This window comes from Mauremys reevesii, linkage group 6, assembly GCF_016161935.1.
Source record: "Mauremys reevesii isolate NIE-2019 linkage group 6, ASM1616193v1, whole genome shotgun sequence".
Lineage (NCBI taxonomy): Eukaryota > Metazoa > Chordata > Testudines > Geoemydidae > Mauremys > Mauremys reevesii.
Window position 1 is genome coordinate 10884672 of NC_052628.1, and position 21268 is coordinate 10905939.

The following is a 21268-nucleotide window of genomic DNA, read 5'->3' on the forward strand; positions in this document are numbered from 1 at the left end:
TTACCAGAATAACTTGCTCACTATTTTCTCATATATGCATGTATGATTGGGTGTCCACCCCACACAGGCGTGGAAGAGATTAATGGAGGCCAGATGGACTAATTAACCTGGTAGGAAATAACCTGAAGGCTGGGAGGAAAGCCCTAATTAAAGCAACAGGCTCACCTGTTCATAAACAGGCAGGACCTGTATAAAGCCAGGTAGTTGGGTGCAGTAGCCACTTCCTCAGTGAAGGGAGTTGATAGGCTTTCAAAGCCAGAGAAGGAAAGCCAAAGAGGTAAGAAGATGCTTAAGGATTGGATGGTACAGAGACCTTGGCTGCTTGTTCTAGAGTCCCTGGGATGGAACCCAGTGTAGAGGGTGGGCTTGGGTTCCCCTACCAGACACTGGGCAGTGGCAAGTGTCTTAGATATGCCAGTCATCTAGCTGATCTGGAAGGACTGTAAATTCCCTGGAAGGGGAGACTGCAGTACCTGGACTGAGAGCTACTGCACAGCAGGATGGGGGGGAGGGGAAGACTCCTACGGAGGGGGAGCAGAAGCTTGGCAGAGCTAATTCTCAGGATGGCCAGCAGGAGGGACCACTAGCAGTGAGTGGACCCTGTGAAAGCATAGCTAGAGCTCTGTTCATAATCTGGCCTAGTTAACCCAAGGGCTCTTGTATAGAGATCATCTGCTTGTAAAAGCCAGATCCACAGCTGGTATCAATCTGTGGCCCTCCAGTGTCAATGGAGTTATGATGCCTTCTGCCAGCTGAGGATTTGCCTCAATATGGAGCATGAAATGCCATATCACAGCTACCTACTCATTTCCACATGGTTACATCTTGTCTGTTTTTGGCATAATATAAACCAATTTAACCCAAGAAATAATGTGATACAAAAATTACCTTGCATTAGGTCTTCTCTTGCAACTTTAACTTTAGCCATACTTTGAATAACTTACCTAAATGATAGAATTATAGCTGCTGTTCGTATCATCAGTAACTAAGCTTGCTAAAATGTCCATTATGATTGCAGTGGAAACAATCTCTCTGCTGCACAGAGCAGAGACTTGTTTAGCCACCTGCTATTAATTCAGGTCTATAGAAAATGCTGTTTTGCTGCAGCTATGTTTTTTCCTGATAATGAAATCATAGAAGGGGTGGTGTCAAATGGGGGCGGGGGCAAATTTAGCTATAAGGTTTTGATCCACCCTTGAATTTGATGGAGAATCTCTGGATCTGATTGCAGTTTATCAACCCAATATAATCATTGTACATGTGGTATATACATCTCCTGTTAAATCTATTTTCTTGGCCATAGGAATCTTTCCCCTGTACTATGCACTGTGTGTAACAAAAGATGTATATTTGCTACCTCACAATACATGTAGTCTCTCACCTCTACACCAGAAATCCAGTGACATGTTTATGTATGTAAGATAAATGTCAGCTTAACTGACAATCATGTGGAGTTTAAATTTAAATTCATGTGTTAAACTTGCTGTGTATGTGCATCTCAGGGCATTTAATAGTGGTACAGGAAGACGTATGTCACAAAGATGCATTCACTAAAGCTGATATGGCGTACTGTTGCAGTTCTGTTTGATAGGTGTTTAGTAAATATCTATTGATTGAAGGTCACCGTAGGTTAAATGAAATTACACTAGCACAGCAGTTCATCAAAAATTGATTCTAAAGTGATCGCATCATTGGTGTTAAGATATTTGATCTGAATCAGTGATAAACCACTGCATCCTAACGCCCTAGCTAGCTGCTGGTCTTTTCATTTCAGGCCTTGGATGTGAAAGCAAAAGCAATCTGTTTTGTGAAAATAGAAATGCTGTGGTGGTCTGGAACCAGCACACCCCTGGGTAAATTTCACGTAGCTATTGCAAACCAGCATGCAACGTTAAACAAAAAAAAAGGGGCTAGAGAACCTTGCACCTTTACTTTATCCTTTGTCAATCAGTCCTCACTGATGGAGTAGAAAGCGCAAGCAGTAGAACTGTTAAAACTCATGTTTGACCCAAGAGAAAAGAACAGTTTCTCAATTGTCTCCCTATTTCAGCTTGTCATAGATAATTGCAGCCAATGGAATATCCTTTCCTCAAAGTCACTGGTGAGCCTTTGCACTGGGCATTCCTGGCATTGTTGCACTGGCTGGTTGACATAATATGATGTGACACATCACTGCATGCTCAAGTTTTTCTCAGACCCAGCTGAGAGAAGATAAACATTGGGATCCCGGGAGATCATTGTTCATGCTGTAGAAGTTGTCTGAATGAAAGAACAGACCACTTTGGGAGCAGACCTCAATTATTGATTATCCACCCTTCCCCGAAAGGATTTTTCTCTGACTCCAAAGGAATGGAATGCTTTATAGGCACATGTTTATATGCAGAATTATTTAATGGGTAATTTGAAGTGCTGATATAAAGATCTCACTATGGCACTTTGGGAGCAGTGCTATACTATAGTTATCATGGTCATTTTCATTCTAAACTCTGTTCTCAGTCTCTCATACCTCAGTGCTCTTAGTCGACTAGGTTAACCTGTTTTCTAGCAACCCACCTTGGGCTCTTCCGTAATAATCCAGAGGGGTTGGCAGTGAAGTTTGAACCTGAGACCATTAGTGTTTAAAGACATGAGCTTCCACCACTGGAGCTTTAAGGATTGCGGCTGTTAGAAGGCAATGGTAGCACCAGTCGTGCCCGAAGCCATATGCACATTAGGCATGGTGCGTACCATGAGCAGGGCTGCCTGGGGTGGGGGAAGAGGCAGTTTTCCTGGTGCCCCATCTTATAGGGTGGTGCAATGCCACTCACTGGCAGCGGCCCCTCCCTCCCAACTCTCATAGGGTCAGTTCCACAGGCACCTTTTGCAACCTGCTGTACAAACACTAACCTAGAAAAGTCCACATTTTCCTCTTTCCAGGCCTTTGCCTTTAACAAATGTGCCATCACCACCATACTAATGAATACCAGCTTGCCTTTCTTCCTAGCCTTGGCTACTTCTAAGGTTCCTTCCTTACAGCTGCTAGTCAATCCCACTATTCTTGTGTCCATGAGGGGATAGTAGTTGCCTCTGTAAGTCAGAAGAACCCTCTCAGCCCTTTCCCAGAAGGATCAACATCAACTAGGAGAAGGGATGTTCCAGGCAAGTAATGCCCACCTGAAGCTATGGACCTGATCTCTTTAGTTCACTTTTCTGCATGTGGATTTGTACTCCCTGAGCCAGACCCTCGGTGGGTGTAAATTGAAGTAGCTCTTGACCTCAGTGGAGCTACACTGATTTGCACCCACTGATGGGGGTTGGACTAGATGACCTCCTAAGGTCCCTTCCAACCCTGATATTCTATGATGTGACTTGATGCAGTTTCGTTTTCTTCACTTCTCCCAAACCAATACAAGAAAGTCAAAACTGAAAGCAAACCCAGCGAATGTAATTTGGCCTCATTTTTAAACTCTGTGCTTGGCCTTGGTCCATGCCATGGAGCGCTGAAGACCTCCCATCTGACCATCTGGCATAAAAATTCTCTAACGAAACCAAAACAAGGAAATGGTTGAAAATATGAATCACCCTTAACTGTGGTGCATCCCTCTTTGGGGTGGACTTGGAGGAGGATACTCCAAACTTGTCCATGAGTCACTGGAACATGGATTAGATTAACCCAAGAAGTTTATGAACTTGAGTAAATTCGGGTCTATTTTCTGGTTCACAATGAAATCTACAAGCCGGTGGGTTTAGCCTTTGTTACTGGTTATGAAATCTTAATGCAGCTCTTGCTGTTGCTTTTCCCTTCTCTGAAACACCTGCTATAGGCAGGATACTAAACTTGGATCAATGATCTGCATGGGGAGGCAGAGAGACCTCAGAAGAAATACCCAGTTGTATTCCCAGAATGGTGATGACATCACCAAGAGTGCACTGTACTGGTTCTGCTGCAGCAAGTCACATGACCTTTCTGTGATTATTTCCCCTTCCCCCCACCCGCCTCCAATCTGTATCTTCAGGACATGCAGCTCTTACAGCGTGTTCAGTACCTAATATTATGGGAGCCCGGTATCAGCTGGAGCCTCTAGGCACACAGTTAGTGATAACTGGAATGGGGGAATCCTAATGAAACCAGACTTGGAGAGATCTGTTGCTGTCATTCCTTTCTGCTTTTTCAAATACTGCTGCAGTTATTGCTTTTACTACTCAGTTACTGTCTGCTTTGCCTGCAAAATTCAGAGCATCTTAGTCAAGAGATGAACTGGCACACTTAATCCCTGCTCTCATGTGCTGGCACTTTCTTTCCTCCATTCTAAGTGGAGGGAGGGAGGTAAGGGACAGGAAAATCGCAGTTTAATTTCTATATAACGTTTGGTGCTTACACTAGATGATTCATCTACGTCTACATGGTTTTTCTTTTGGGGGACGGCCGAGGTTCCCCCTGTGAAAGACTAGCTTTAATGATCACAAACCCTGGCAGTCTTAGGTGCAGCAGGACCCCATCCAGCATTCAGAGCTCTCCAGGCTGACTCTTCTTCAAGTGTCTGCATTTCTTTTCACCTGTCAAACAGTTCTTGGGTGGGGTGGAGACAATCAAGGTCCAAACTTGTAGGTTTCGGAGTAGTAGTGACAGGGGATCTAGAAAAGGATGGTAGGTTTCCTAAAAGTCCATCACAGCCACGCTGCAGTGTCTGAAAAGTCTCAGAACAGGGGAGAGTGGAATGGTCTTGTTTCAGACTTCCAGGGCAACTTCCCTTCTGTTACCTAACTTCTCTCCAAATGCCCTAAACTCTGGGCAAGCTGCATCCAGGTGTCCCTGTTATGTTCACAGCATACAAAAAAGTTACATAAAAGTGTTACTCTGTCTGGAAGATTGCAACATATATCTTAGAATCCAGGATCCTAGCGCACAAGAACCAAAAACCAGAAAGAGACAAAGGAGGCTTCTCCTTAAGGCAGAGAGCTACAACTTAATTTCTCCTTGCTCTAGGCTGGCTCTTTGCAAAGTGCATGCTGATCACCCAGCTCTCTCTCACTTCCCTACAGTGCCCCCAAGCCTGTGAGTAGGACCAGGAAGCCCCTTCGTTCTTAAAGTATAACAAAGTGATAGCTTGTCATTTTAACAAGTTTCAACACACCGCAGTCCCCAGTTCCCAAGTCTATCCTGCAAGTCCTCAGATTCCATCAGGAGTCAGTCCCCCATGAAAAGGAACCAAAGTTCTCTGTAAGCTTCATTTTTTAGAATGGAGCCTGAATTACTTATTGCTATGGAAATAGAGTCCCTTCCCCTTAACTTGATATGCGTTTATCTTAAATATCCACAGTTCTAGAGTGGAGATCCTTCTCTCCAATATTGCATTGCTCTCTATGGCATGGAATGCACCATCTTCCCAATTTAGTTGTTAAATTTCAGTCATTCTGGTCCAGAGCTCCATGTATGTGCTGATATCAGCCTCCAATACCAGCATCTTGTGTCTGAGTCGCCCTCTGCTTTTCACCTTCCACTTGTCAATTGTTCTGGGTTGAATTCCACCAACCCTACAGGGCAAAATCCTGTTCCCACAGAAGTCAATGGCAAAACTCCCATTGATGTCAAGAGGGATTTCACCCATAGTTTTCTCAATGCATTTAGAAGTCTGAGTAGGATTTCTACTCTAAATATGGTGTGATACAGCATGGCCAGAGGGCAGCAGGAGAGAGTTAGCAGGGAGCCTTATTCCCTGCAAGGGGTGGAAGGTTTGCTATTAGAGTAACAGCAGTGAGTCACATGATATAACCCCCCCCTGCTTCAGGTCAGACAGTGTGGGTTGTTGGAGCAGGAAGGTTTGGCTGGAGCAGAGAACAGTTTGAAGGAATTGGAGCAGAGAACAGTTTGAAGAGAAGCAGAGGAAAGTTTGGAGGAGTGCTGCGGTGGGCTAAGAAGTCCAAGACCCTAGGTAAGGGGCACCTGGCTTGTGCAGAGGGAGGGCAGGAAGCCCCCCCACAAGCTGAAGGGCAGGAGAGGGAAGTAGCCCAGGGGAAGGAACTGCCAGTTCAAGTGGTTCACCACTATCCTCAGGGCCCCTGGGCTGGGACCTGGAGTAGAGGGCGGGCTCAGGTCCCTCCCTCTCCACTCCCCTCCTCAAAGACACTAGTGGGGCAATTAATATTCCGATTCAGGGGCAAGAAATGGTGCCCTGAACCCCCTTAAGAAGAGAAAGTGCGAGACCCATCATAATAGTGCCGGCAATTTGCCACACTGGGTATGTAGCAACCACTCCCTTTGAGAATTCCAAATTCTTTTCAGTTGTGCTGTAGTTTTTCCTCTTTAGAGGTTAGCATTCCTGTGTGGATCCCAACACCAAAGCTAAGAAAGCCACAGGATTTTTTTTCTTTATTTAAATATCTTAACCTGGGCTCTTCATCCTGGTCCCACTTCCAGGGGCCTTCATTCTTAGGCAATCCAGGATGTTGAATTTTCTACATTTTCTTTCCTCTGCTTTTCTTAAAATTCATCTTGTATGAACATCATCAAAATGTCACTCTCTAGAGCTTTGTTCCATGTCTTCTGCCAATGTTGACTTTTTTTTAAAATATCTATCTTGCAGCTAAATCAGCTGGTTCTATGCTTTATTCTCAGCAAATGATTTTTTTCTCACCTTCTCCTTCCGTGGCATCAGTCTGAATAGGACCAGAGGAGGTGTGTATCTGGGTATGCAATGGTATACATTATGACCTTCTACACTTGGATCTTACCGGGTGCATTTCTCTGTTCTACCCCTTTGGTTGCTCTGGTCCTGTTTTTATCCCTCTGATGTACCAGATGTTGTTCCCATTACATTTTCACTGCACAGATTTTAAATCAGCATTCTTTTCCTTTCAGACTCTGCCACAGCTGTGAGCTGAGACAACTGCCTGTTCTGCTGTGCATCTTAAATGGGCTCTAAAGTTTCATTATCTGAGTGATCCGTTCAGGAAGATATTTCACCCAAGTCTTAACAACCCCTTTAAATAAATAAATATTCCTTTTTTTTTTCTTTGTTGATCTGCAGGTGCATTAGCAAACACAGGAGTCTCTCATTTACCAAAGTCTTAGCTTTCAGCCACCGTTCCGGCCATTGTTCTACCATTCATGGCTGACAGCTGGTCTTCCTCAGGAGATACTGGCATATTTTCAGGGTAGTGTGAACATACACCTCACGCGATGCTGAGCTGCTGAGATCATCTGCCAATTGCCATCTTTCCTTGGGAGTCCCTTCAGGTCTTTCCAGCTTCACTCCACCATTGAACTGCAGCTTTGGGTTTCCCTATCCCAAAATAAAAATGGGGATGTGAGGGTAGGGACAGAGGCATCAAAGAGAATGTGAAGGAAGAACTTTTCGGCTACCACCCTTGTGATCTGAATTCATCTCCTTCTTGGCATAAGAGCTCCAGTAACCTGTATATTCCATATTATTGCTCGATTCAATAGCTGCTGGAAGAGGGAAAAACTGAATGATAGGGTGAAACTGAGAAAAGGAATATTTTAGGCTGAATATTTGTTTAAAATTTCCTAATGCTCAATTCTGTTAGACTGCAGAACAATTTCTCAAGGGGAGAGGTGTGAATTCTGGTACTGGAATCATTTAAAACTAGAGAATATACACTGGAGGATATACTATATGGAACAATCCTGTACTGTCTGGGCAATGGACTAGGTAACCTGATAGATCATTTCCCATCTGTAATGTCTGATTCACAGGCCGTTATTTTGTATTCCAGCTGGAAATAATGGCCTATGGGACTATCACCAGACACAATCTCTGCTAAACAAATCCAGAGCCCCATTCAACATCCTTTCCTTTCCCCTGCGGACTGCTGTTTTGCCTACAGGTGGGGCTGTGCATTTTTTTTAAAAGGTAAAATAGTACAGGGCTGGGCCCTATTTTGAAATCTTTAGGAAAGTGCTTGCTTTAAAGATCTACCAGTAATTCAATTCTCAGTTGTCTGTCAGAGCTTCTTCATCTAAGACTTCTACTTCTCTAGAGGAGAGAGGCACACAGCATGGGGAATAGTTCTTGCTACTAGCCTTGCTAAATTCAGAGGGGAGTCTAAGTTGACGTGGAACCTCCTGGCCCCATTTTCCTTACCGTTTTCCAGCAAGTTACACCCCCAGAAGACTTCATACTTATTTGAACTCTCATCATTTAACAATGTTTAATGTATTCCCTTACACCTCCCTTTTGAGCTTGGCCTGTTGTGTCTGAGTCTCAAGTATAAAGTAGACTAGGATGGGGTAGCTCATGTACTAAGGGACCAGTGTGACATTCTGTACCTCGTGGGAACACCCTAAACCCTCATGTTCATCCTTGTAATACAATTGTGCGGTATCCAATGCAAAGTTGGTCATGTTGGGTGTCTTTGGAAGGTTCCTGATGCACTGAGCTTTGTTATAGTAATTGTTACAGTAATAGGCTGAAAATGTCTCATGGCTTAAAATAAGCCCAGGCAAAAACTCTCCAAGAGCAGAGAGGCAGTTCACACAGCATCAGGGCTATAGGACAAACCCAGCCCAGCCTCACAGGAACAAAGGACGCTGGCCTAGGCAGTGACAAAAGGATCTGTTGGACTCTTGAGTGAGTCACCCCCTTCCTCTGGTCAGTTTGGGACTGCAATGAGGTAATGATCACCTGACTGAAGTGAAGGGGCAAAGCTAAGAGGGGAAGAAAGAACATGATAAAAGGGAGATGTTTGCCATGCTCCACCTCTCTCTTCCACCTCCCATCTACAGACCCTACCAAGCGACTAAAGCGCTGATCAAAGGGGAGAGCCTGGCTGAAAGGCAACCAGCCAGCCTGTGGTGAGAAGCATCTAAGTTTGTAAGGGCATTGAAAGTGTTAAGCTCAGCTTAGAATGTGTTTTGCTTTTATTTATTTGACCAAATCTGTCATGTTATGCTTTGACTTATAATCACTTAAAATCTATCTTTGTAGTTAACCTGTTTGTTCTACCTGAAGACTCCCCTTGGGATAACAAGCCTGGTACATATCAATTTCTCTGTTAAATTGATGAAATCCTATAAGCTTGCAGTGTCCAGCGGGCATAACTGGACACTGCAAGATGGAGGTTCCTAGGGTTGTGTCATTCAGTTGTACAATCCAAGGAGCAGCTTACATGCCAGAGGCTGTGCGTGAACAGCCCAGGAATGGGGGTTCTCACAGCAGAGCAGGGTAAGACTGGTTTCCAGAGTCAAGGACTGGAGTGACCTACCAGACCACTAGTCCATTTAACACCAGGGGAACATCACAACCAGAAGTATAGTATAACCCAGGCTTGCAAAATGTGGCGTTCTGCTGAATACCCCCTTCTATATACCCCCTTCTGAATACCCCCTTCTTTTTTATTTTTTAATACAAGCTTGTTCAATATAGGAATTAACCAGTATGGGCTCAGCTCAGGCACGAGAGGCTCTTGCTTTTAGAGGCAGAGGTCTTGGATTCAATCCCCAATAATGATGACCCACCCTGGACCATCATGTCACAATAGTAAGGGAAGCAGCTAAACAGGAAGGCATAAGATTGTATAGACATAAGCTGAAGTAGCCCCCCACAGCTGTAACTTGCATCTAGTTATGTCTTCTTTTTTTTCCTGGCTCTTTGGTATGTAAATTATCCCAGGTTAGACGTTCTTATGTTGGTGTTTGTATTGCAGTAGCACCAAGAGGACCCTCTTCATTACACAAGACACTGTACAGACATAACCAGATGGTCCTGGTCCCAGCCCTGAAGAGCTTTTCCAATTTTGGGGGCAACTTTTTTATCAAACATTATCGGAAGGGTTATTGATGATTACTTGTTATCTAACTGCTTAGACAATTATAGTTTATGGTAAACATTTTAGATAATTTTTTCAGCTGACATTCTTGGGGCGGGGGGATTATGAAACTGTGTGTGTGTATATATAAAACCAATGATTCTCTTTCAAATGCTTCAAAATGAAAACAAGTTTTAACAAGTATTTAACACACAAAATTGGGATGATTTTTTTTTGGGGGGCCAGCTGTAACCATGGCTCAGCCAAACTTTGTAGAGGCCTTTATTGTTAATGCTCTAGCAACTGCTTACAACTCCATACTCCTCGGCTAACCCAGACACCCTGCTCCTGTGACTCCTTCCTCCCCAAATGCCATAGAACTTTCCTTGAGACCTGCAGCACTTCTGAGAGGAGGGGAAAAAAGCAGCAGCAGATTCACCCTTAGCAAATCCATCATGCTACCCTGTGATTGATTAATGCTCAGTGGATTCATTGCAGTGTTGTCTTTACACTTCAGCTCAAGGAATTCTGTGTGCTCGGTTGGACATCTTTAAGCGTGAGGGTACAAGTCAGAGGGTGATGGTGAGGCAGTTAACTCAGCTTAATTATAGACCCAACGTCCAACAACCAGTCATGAAATGAATCCTGATTCAGCACAGGGGGATGAACTAGATGACTTTCTGAGGTCCCTTCCAGCCTTATTTTTCTGATTCTATGAATAACTACTGGAAAGTTTACTTAAAATTGCTTTCTGTTGGTAAAGAATCATGGCCTACAATCATGGATATCTGTCATTTGTAACATGTAAAGTAGGATGGAATAGCACCATAATACATTTCTATCCTGATGTATGACTTCACCAGGTTTCCAAGCCTGGCTTTCATAATGTAGGATAAGAAATGATGTTTTAAGACAATCCACAAAACTTCTATGTTTGAACCTCTCATTGCTGAACAAGGAGCAGAGCCCTTGCCTGCTTTGCATTTGAAAGGGGGGGAGGGGTTTCCTCTCTCTCTCTCTCGCTGGCAGGCAGTGACAGAATGTTTCCTGGGATAGACCTAGCGCCTGGGTATGTGTATGGAAAGTGAATCTGTGATGGAGTGCAATAGAAGTAATTGTATTACAGCAGAGACCCCCTATGCCTTCCGTAGCATTATAACACCTGTGCTTGCACTTCCTAGTGACTTTCCAATGCAATAGGGGAAGACAAACAGTAATTCCAAGCATCAGTGAATGACCTGTGGAAAACTTCCCATGCAGAGTTGAAACTCAGTGTCAGGGACAACCTGATGTAGATGACTTCTAACGCCTCCTACAACCATGGCATAGGGAGTACATGGGGGTAAGCCTGAGACGTGATGGAGCTGAGCTCATTTGCTTGATCTTAAAGAAGTCATTCATGGAAAACCATTTCTCTTTATGTATGATAAGACAAGCATTGGAACAGATGCATGTGGGAACATTTAGGGCTGGTTGTTGGGGTGACTTGCTGTAGTCAGAGTGGAAAAAGATGAGGGCCTGGAAGAAAAGGTTAGCTGAGAGAGGTTCAGGATGGCAGTATAAACTGATAAGGAGACACTGAGGATAGGCATATTTATGGATATAAGGTGTGCAAGAAATAGAGTTGAGTTGAGGATGGTGCCAATGTTATGGACAGTGGAAGCAAATGGGAAGTTTGAGTCAAGGAACCAGATAAAGGACAGAGAGCTCTTGATTTGAAACCAGTGCCTCCTGCTGAGATTTGAGAGGCACTGAGCTACTCTGTGACAATTACACATCGCCTGGCATTTGGAGTGGTACAAGCCACCCCCACCCCAAGAGAAACTGGCTCCCAGGTGCAAAGAGGGAAGGTACCTAATGCATCTTGCACCTCATGCCCCGTTCTGTATCCAGCCCCTTCTGCTGGGTGTCACAGAAGAGAAAGGCACGGTCCTGATTACACTCTGTCTCTGACTACAGAGGTGCTGGGAGAGAGCAATGGATCCCAACATACAGATGAGAGCATGGACTGTGACTGCTTGGATACTCCACTAGGTGTAAGGGAAAGTTTCTTTCACCATTAGCAATAGCTGGCCCAATCTGACCCTGTGTAAATAGTAGATGAAAGTCCAGTATTTTGTCATGTGTGAGATCTGAACTCTCAGATAAACTGCTGTTTCTGCAGCAGAGAAAGCAAGTTCTTTTCCAAACACAAAGGACTCTTAGTATTTCCCCCTCAGTCTACGCAGCTGGCGAGATCTTCACCCTGCCCAAGCTGTATTTACACTCATGCTCTTCTCAATGTGTGAGAGACTAACAGGATGCAGGTGCCATCTGTGCAGCTGCTCCACAGGGCCAGCACTTCCTTCTCCTTCCTACATGCAGCAATAGTTTGAAGTGAGTCTTAAAGGTCCGGGCTGATGTAGCAGTTTAATACCTTGTGGCAAGCGGGGTTTTTTCCTTGTAAAGGAGAAAATTCCACTCATATCCCCCTGACTTCAGTTGGCTTCACTAATTCAGTGGTTCTTTATTTACACTCTTTCATATGCCAAACTAACCTGCTGAATTCAAACACCCCTCACACACATTTAGGACATTCAAGATCCAAAGTCAGAGCTGGATTGAATTTTGAAAATAGCTCTTCTTGCAGTGCTCCCTTTTTATAAATTCTGGAATCAACCCCCCTCTTCCCAAAATTTGTGGCATTTTGATATATATGGCTCCAACTATGGAATCTGCAGGTTTGGCCCATCTCTGCTGTATATGCAGATTTAGGACTGGGTGAGGCCTTCACTTCCATAATTGAGCACTTAGGTGGGGCCAGACCCAAATCCCATTAAAGCCAATGGGAATTTTTCCCATTGACTTCAATATGTTTTGTCTTGTTGGCAGAGTGGTAAAGAGGAAGGATGGTCAAGTAGCTAGCTGGAGACCTGTGTTCAATTCCTTGCTCCACCAGAACCCCAATGTGATCTCAAGCAAATAATTCGATCTCTCTGTGCCTCAGTTCTCCACCTGTAAAAATGGAAATAATAGCACTTCTCTGCCTTGCAAAGGGTGGGGGAGACGGTCAGACACGCTGGGCATGAGGGTCATATAAGTACCTAAGACAGATAGATAGAGACCTTAGTGTAATTCCGAATGAGGTCCCACATGTCTATAGCGCAGTGTGCAACATAAGCACTCTGTTATTCACTCGCTCTTTAGGATAAGTGCAAGTCTCACCCTCTCTTGTTTAAACGTTACAGCCACAGAAAAAGCTCATAAATTTCTGGCTGACAAGCCTGATGGAGCAATGAGTAAAAACAGGAAAGCATCTATTACATATTACCCTGAATTTATCAGCTCTCCCTTCAAAAGGGGAAATAACAAAAGGCAAATTGTGGGAAGCTTTTTTTTTTATCTGCTAGAAAAATATGCCCTGTGCCCCAGTCAAAAAACAAGCTGTTGTGAAGTAACCACGTTATTTAAAGCTACAAGTCAAACAGGAAGAGGAAAACCAAACAAGCATGGCCTGAAAATTTCCCACAAGTGAGCTCTGACAGTCAGTACGCAACAGTGATGGGCTTGTTGACAGAACTGGGGCTGTAAGGGAAACCATCGCTTTCCAAGGCGGGGGGATGGGAAAGGGGAGAATGCAGAGTCTCTTCCATTTTGCAGACTAGCCTCTAGTGGTGCTCTTTTGGTTTCTTAAAAAAAAAAGTCAGTATGTCAATTGAGTAATGCTTTTGTGTTCACCTCTGATATTATTTATGCTGGGCTCTGCCTGAGACAACAGCAATTAGTGATGCAGGAGACCATGGGTGGGATTTTTTGTGTGGATGTGTGATATTAACATCCATTGACGCACTTAAGCATGTGCATAACTTTAAGCACGTGAGGATTCCCAAGTGAATTGCTCTCAGGCTTAAGTACTCTGCTAGATCTGGACCATAATGCTGCTGAAGAGGGCTGAAATCCCCTAATGCCACCACAGGTGGTGTAGCACCCTGAAAATTGAGAGATGAAAAAGATGTTTGTATAGCATTCACCACCAGTACAAGGGAGTTCCCTGAAGTATGTTCTCCTGTGTCTCCACTGGGTTTGTTTTTAGGGTGGCTGCATGGCTCTTATTTTAAGGTGTGTTCCTTACTTTCAGACTCCGCCCCATGCAGCTCCTGGTTGTCCCCTCTCAGAGGATGCAATCTCTTTAGAGGAGAGCTCCCAGCACCAGCAGATGGGCATGTTTGTGGGAGTCCAGTAGTAGACAAATCTTCATCTGCCTTCCCCTGGACACAGATATCACCTTCCAGATGCTGGCCACCCAAGGGACCCCCCCGGGTCTGAGACTTTGAAGGCACCTGTGATTTCCACTCCAGCATACATTGCTGTTGCTTGGTAAGCCAAGTTGTGAAAGATGGGGTTAATATTAAATTGCATTCACATGCCTATTGAAAGAGTGTATTATGTAAACTAATTTAAAGGTCTGGTTTACAAATACTCGCAGATTTTTAAGGCCAGGAGGGACATCTGTGATCATCAAGTCTGAAGTCCTGCATAAATCTTGGAATTTCATCCTAGTGCTTCCTGCAATGGAGGGAAATTATTCTCTCCTGCTATGTGAGGAGTATTTTGGCTACATCATATCTTTTAGAAAGGCATCCGGTCTTGATTTTTAAAACTCCAGGTGATAGTAAATGTACTAAAAAGCAACAGAGAGTCCTGTGGCACCTTAAAGACTAACAGACGTATCGGAGCATAAGTTTTCGTGGGTGAATACCCACTTCGTCAATAGTAAATTTACTATTTCCCTTGGTAAGCTAAGCTGTTCCAAAGGCTTTGGAACTTTGCCTGTTAGATTAGCGTAATACTTACGGATTAATAAATTAGCCACTCACAAATCAGCCTAAAGCACAAAGTTACAAACTGTGCATGTCATAAGCTCGGTAAATATTATGGTTCTGATCCAAAGCATCGCACCTGGCAGAAGGGCTCTGGCTGATGTAGTTGGGCTTTTGAGCAGACCTTATATTTTGTGTAGTGTGTTTGAAAATATGAATTTACTCGGTCAGTTTGGCCAGTAATAGGATGTCTTTAGAAGGCACCTGGCTCTGAGAAGCCTTACTGTGCCTGTCTTTCTAACCAGAAGTGAAACCATGGGGTATAGAGGAAAAATATCATCAACCTCTCAATCTAGATGACACTAAAACATGAGACTTTCTTGGCTGTTCTTTTACTGTGGGTCTTCACGATACTCCAGCTGCTCCGACGAGGCGTATTTTTCACGTAGTACCAAATCAACACAGAGGGAGGCTTTGTCATTAAAGAAATACAAGCTTGTTTCTTTTTATTAGTATCGGCAAGAGAGCAACATTTGCAGCGTAAACAGCAATACCATTCTCCAACCTAATATTCCGCCATGTGGCACAGTTCTAAATTGCAGTAGCCTGGATTCTGAAATTGGGGCATTGTGTTTTGTCTAAATCCTTAGGGATGAAGGTACTTCAAATCCAGGTACTTAACAATGTAACCAACTGTACACTGAAATGCACATGGCCATCAATTCTGCCATAATCTCTGGACACCTTGAAAAGGACTTTCCTGTGCTGTTTTCTTCCCAATCGCCAACACTTTTCATTACAGTGAATATTCAAGAAACATCCTGGAATGGTTTGGCTGAGACCTAAACTTAAATCAAATGCCACATTTCTTTGAGAACTTAAATTCAGGGCCTGAACATAGCAAACCCCAAGGCCTAGTCCAGTATCCTGTCTCTGGCTGTGATTCTGAAAAGCGTGTGCTTTAAGGGTCCTTCTTGAACAGGGTGTTTTTCTTTATCAGAACTTTAAATAATGGCCGGTACTACCTGCTTCAGTGAATGGTACAAGCAATGCTGAAGTGGAGATTCATGCCCGTCAGAGAAATGTCTTCCTAATCCACTGAGATGAGCACCTACAGTGCCAATAGACGCCTATAAAAAGCTGCCAGTGCTCCATTAGATTAAGTTCTTACTTAGATCAGAAATGAGGGAGTGAAATACCCTGAGGAAAGCTTTGTTTGTGGGTATATCAGCCAGAGCCAAACCAGAAAAGACTGGAAGCCCTGCTTGTGTGAGATTTACAGATAGTTTCCTTAGCTGAACCACTTCAGCCAAGTTTTAAAAGTCATCTAAATGTTTTCATGCTTATTAATGATGGGAGAACCTCAAAATGTCCAGAGGGTTCATCTGGGAAACTTGTGAAGACAGGTTTTATATTGAGGGCTTAGGCCTGCACCAATTCCTCTATAATCTGGTGTTTTTGCAGTTTGGATCCAATCTCTAGTTTTCTTGCAATATCACCACTCCTTCCTTCCTCTTCCAGGTGGGAGGAAAAGAACAAGAACATCCATTTTCATGACATTCTGGCACTTCTGTTTCATGTTGCAGCCAGACCCTAGAAGTTAAGAAACTAGACACTGAAACAAGCAAAATGACACTGAATAAGTCAAACAGGAAACAAGATGGTTATTTTTTTTAACAGCAAGAGTTAACCATTGGAACGGTTTATCAAGGGATTAGTGGATTTTCCATCATTTGGCATCTTTAAACCAAGATGAGCGCTCTTTCTAAAAGGCATGTCCCAGCTCAGCTCGGAGTTACGCATTCAATACAGGAAGTACTGGGTGAATGTCTATGGCTGTGTTATGCTGGAAGTCAGACTAGATGATCCAAATGGTCCCTTTTGGCCTTAAAAATCTATGAAAAGCACTAAGAAATATATCACGGGAATAAGCCCTGCACTAGATGGAGTGGGAGGCGGGAATTGATGAGACCATTTCTGAGTCTCAAAAAAGGAAATCAAACATTTTTAACTTTGACCCTTTTTTGTTTGAACTTGCTTAAACATGCATCTCAGTTTGGTCCCAGAAGTGCTCAAAGCCTGGGTCTAAGGGTTCTTATTTAGTTGAGTCCATTCACCCATTTGACATCTCTGAACTTCAGTTTCTTGGGATAAAACTTTCTAAAGCGCCTAAGGGTAAATCTATGCTACCGTCAAACATTATCTGTTCAAGCTGCAGTCACAAACCTGCACTAGCTTTAATCTATCTATCTTGGGTCTCAGAGCAGTGAAACCATGGCTAGATGAAAGCTAACTTGGGTACATCTCCTCAAGCTGCTGTCACATGATTGTGGTAGACACTATGGCTCATTGGCAAAGAGACTTCAGTGACTAAAGAGCCCAAGTCCTATTGACAATCAATGAAAATGAGACTTCAGTGCTCTAATTGTGATTACAATACTTAATGTACGATGTCACGATACTGGTGTAAATGCTTTGAGATCTGTGGATATAAAGCTTGGCATGATTGCCAAGAATGTATGACTACACTAAGTGCTTGTGAGAACTGACCTGAGCTTTGAAACCTCATTTGGATAGCTCATCATGAATTTCAAGCTAGCAATAGACAGACAGCCCTCCGACACCTCATTAGAACTAACAAAGAAACATGCACCTGCATCAAAATGGATGGCTCTTTCCCTCCCCCACATTCAGCACCAGAGGCATGGGAGAATTTGTTTAACTGAAAGCAAAAAAGAGTTTCCTCTAGCATAATTGAGTTTGAGCTACTTCTTAGAAACAACTGCATTTGAGAGAGGTGGAGATAGAGGTCAAAATGTGGACTTGTGTCCCTTGACATCAGTGTGAATGCTATATGCAGTTGCTGTTTCTTGGAGCCCCATCACTCCTGAAGGAACTAGGTTACATGAGTGCCAGGGAAATGGTATCAAGGGAATTGACTAAAATCTAGAGGCAGTGCTACTTAAAGTTCTGTTAGTTATGCTCAGAAATGCAATTCTAACTAGCTGCAAATGCAACTTTATGCACATGTGGGTAGAGGACTGGGGAAAGAAAGGAAATAAGAAAATAGAGAAGTAAAGAAATGTGCTAGTTATACAAAGGGAGAAAGATGTATAGTAAGAATCTCTCCATCTCCTTTAGCCCAATCTTCCTCTGTAAACAGATCTGCCAGTCCCTGATCCATATCAAGAGCATCTTGCCTCTTGGCCAATCCATTTTCTTCAACTGCTCTGAATCTAGTCAACTTTGTGGACACATGGACCAGAGATTCAGGGAAAATGATTTCACGTTGTTCAACCAATCTTATCAGCACAGAAATAATATAGATATTTGGATACCATGGTGTTGGGTGCTATATTGGAACTTAAATAGCTTTCATGGCACAACAGTAAATCCTTGGCATCATGGGAATGGGATGACTGGCAGACCCAAATCAGCAGGTTTCAAATAAGATGCCTTGCCCATCCAATCACTACCCTTAGGCAGCATAGCAAAGTGGTCAGGGACCTAGGAAAAAATAACTCCTGTGTTCATGGTCGCCTAGTGATTGTTGGCCCTAGGCAAGTCACACAGTGACTCAGAAGACCTGGATTCATCTTGACTGGCTTTATTAACTGGAGTTCTTGTTTGCTTGTTTTTCTTTGAAAATGTCCTCCCCTCCACCCCCCTCCCCCAGATGACATGGAAGAAATACGTTTCCAGGAGAGATTTGAATGAGGACAGGAAGTTGGCTTGGCAAACAGGTTTTATGAGAGCATTTCCTACATGGGAGGCTAGAGGTGGTCAGGAATTTTTTTCAACACAGATTCTGCTGAAAAATGTTGCCTGCCTTCCCCAAAGGTGAAACTTTATGGAAAAGGGTTCTTTTTGACAGAACTTTAATTAGGAAGATCTCTCAGATCCAGAATGGGATTTCTGCTCAAAATCAAAGAGATCCCAGAATAGCCAATAGCCCCATGGCTAGGGCATTCACCTAGGATATAACTCAAGTTCAAGTCCCCGCTCTAAATCAGGGCAAAGACATGAATCTGGGTCTTTTATATGCCAGGTAAATTCCCTAACCACTGGGATATTTGGCTATTTTGGGGACTCTCATGCTTTTCTTTTGCCAAAAATAAATGTTCTGGTTCATCATGATGAGAAATAGGAAAATATTTGAAATTTTGAATATTTTTGCAGCAAGGGAAAACATTTCCCACCAATCTCCTTAGGGGACAGAATAGAAGACAGCACAGGAGAAAATTGAAAGATGGAAATGTAGGGAGTGTCCTGGCAAGAATCAAAGGTGGACTAGAGAAGATGGGGCAACAGAAAGGGAGTGACAGCAGAGATGTGAAACGTTCACATTTAGAAATTGGTTTGGGAATGTGGTATGGCGAACCTTTCATCTGGCATGTGCATTTGCTATTTCCCACCCAGGAAGCTGAGAACTGGATGGCAATTTTAAAAAAAACACAAATCAAACAATTTTGTTTGACTCACTTTTTTCTGACCTTCCAAAGTGGCGGTTTTGACCCGGTCTCATGAGAAAATTCCACCCTTTCCCTCTTGGATATTGGCCAAGGTGGTGACTGAAAAGCAGAGCTAGCCAAAAAAAAAAGTAGTTTTAGTTTCACAGGTTTTGAAAGGGGATTTTTCATGGTCAATTATCAAAACATTTTGGTTTTCAGTCTTTGTTTTCCTTTCCCGCCATTTTCCTTGACTCTTCTCATTCATATTTTTTTCCATTTTTCACAAAAAAAGGGAGAAGGGTAGAAAAATTGATGAACCTGGAAAATGAAAAAAATTGATTTTTGTTTTCAAATTCTTTAAAAATGGAAGGTTTGCCAAAAAAAATCAGGAAAATGTCTTACTCCAAGAAAAGGATGTTTTGGGATGATAACATCTTGATGATAAATTTATTTTTTAGATAGGACCAGAAGGTACCTCCTGGTTCATCAAGTCCATTCCCCCACTATCACAGGAAACACCATCAGATACTCCCATTCAAAAACTTATCAAGCTCCATCTTAAAGCTAGTTAGGTTGTTTGCCCCCACTACTCGTATGGGAAAAGTGTTCCAGAACCTCATTTCCCACCATTCCCAAAACCTGGGGCCAGTTTTGTTCAGTATCTTCATTAATTATCTAAAGGATGGCATGGATTGCACCCTTAGCAAGTGTGCAGATTACACTAAACTGAGAGGAGTGGTAGATATGCTGGAGGGTAGGGATAGGATACAGAGGGACCTAGACAAATTTGAGAATTGGGCTAAAAGAAATCTGATGAGGTTCAACAAGGACAAGTGCAGAGTCCTAGACTTAGGATGGAAGAATCCCATGCACCCCTACAGAGTAGGGACCGAGTGGCTAGGCAGCAGTTCTGCAGAAAAGGACCTAGGGGTTACGGTGGATGAGAAGCTGGATAGGAGTCAAGTGTGCCCTTGTTGCCAAGAAGGCTAACAGCATTTTGGGCTGTATGAGTAGGGGCATTGCCAGCAGATCGAGGGACGTGATCATTCTCCTCTATTCAGCATTGGGGAGGCCTCATCTGGAGTACTGGATCTGGGGCAAAAATTGGTCCTGCTAGTGAAGGCAGGGGGCTGGACTCGATGACCTTTCAAGGTCCCTTCCAGTTCTAGGAGATTGGTATATCTCCAATTATATATATATATATATATATATATATATATATATATATATATATATATATATATATATATATATATATATATATATATATATTATTATTATTAAAAGGATGTGGAAAAATTGGAAAGAGTCCAGCGGAGGGCAACAAAAATTATTAGGGGACTGGAACACATGACTTATGAGGAGAGGCTGAGGGAACTGGGATTATTTAGTCTGCAGAAGAGAAGAATAAGGGGGGATTTGATAGCTGCTTTCAACTACCTGAAAGGGGGTTCCAAAGAGGATGGATCTAGACTGTTCTCAGTGGTACCAGATGACAGAACAAGGAGTAATGGTCTCAAGTTGCAGTGGGGGAGGTTTAGGTTGGATATTACGAAAAACATTTTCACGAGGAGGGTGGTGAAGCACCAGAATGGGTTACCTAGGGAGGTGGTGGAATCTCCATCCTTAGAGGTTTTTAACGCCCTGTGTGACAAAGCCCTGGCTGGGATGATTTAGTTGGGGATTGGTCCCTTCCAACCCTGACATTCTAGGATTCTATTAAATTGAAATATGTAAGGTGAGCTGCAAAAAGCTTGGTATCCCATTGCCAATCTGGTCATGGAGTCTGTGGGCAAAGAGGGGTTATGGAGGGGAAGGTATCATTCAAACTCTGAAACATTCAGTAATATCAAAATGCTTTCCTGAACTTGCACTTCGTTTCCCAACCTATGTAGAGAAAGGGTCTAGGATACTCTTTGGTCAATGCTGTACACAAAAAATAGCTTTTAATAATAGCTAAGAGGCAAAGTAAAGCTCACAGCTCTTGCCTACCTCAGTTTTACTTTACAACAGGTAACAAAAAAAGGGTGTGTTTCCTGCCTTTTGAGTTTCAACCCAATGGGATCTGTCTGGAGCTGGAATCCAATTCCAAAAGGAAACAATCAAACAAGTAATTAACATTTACTCAAGGTTTTTTGGAATTGGAAATTAAAAGGTTTATGGTAGCTGTGTGAATGAACATATGTTTTCTGAGTACTGCCCCTTTAAGAGTAAGCTGGGACCCTTTGTCTGTCTGTCCCTGTGAGTTCAAGACAGTTGCTGTACTTTCTC

At 43.2% G+C, this 21268-nt stretch overlaps 1 long non-coding RNA gene across 13 annotated transcripts in view; it reads left to right on the forward strand.

Annotated features, from left to right (window-relative positions):
* Positions 1–204: 204 nt before the first annotated feature.
* Positions 205–21268, forward strand: part of LOC120407498 — a 52352-nt gene continuing 31288 nt past the window's right edge. For 7 of the 13 annotated variants that reach the window (XR_005600048.1, XR_005600044.1, XR_005600049.1 and 4 more), the window contains exons 1-4: positions 234–277; positions 7717–7827; positions 10929–11089; positions 13865–14103. This is a non-coding gene — a long non-coding RNA (uncharacterized LOC120407498). The other 6 variants (XR_005600057.1, XR_005600055.1, XR_005600052.1 and 3 more) reach the window with 6 other exon arrangements.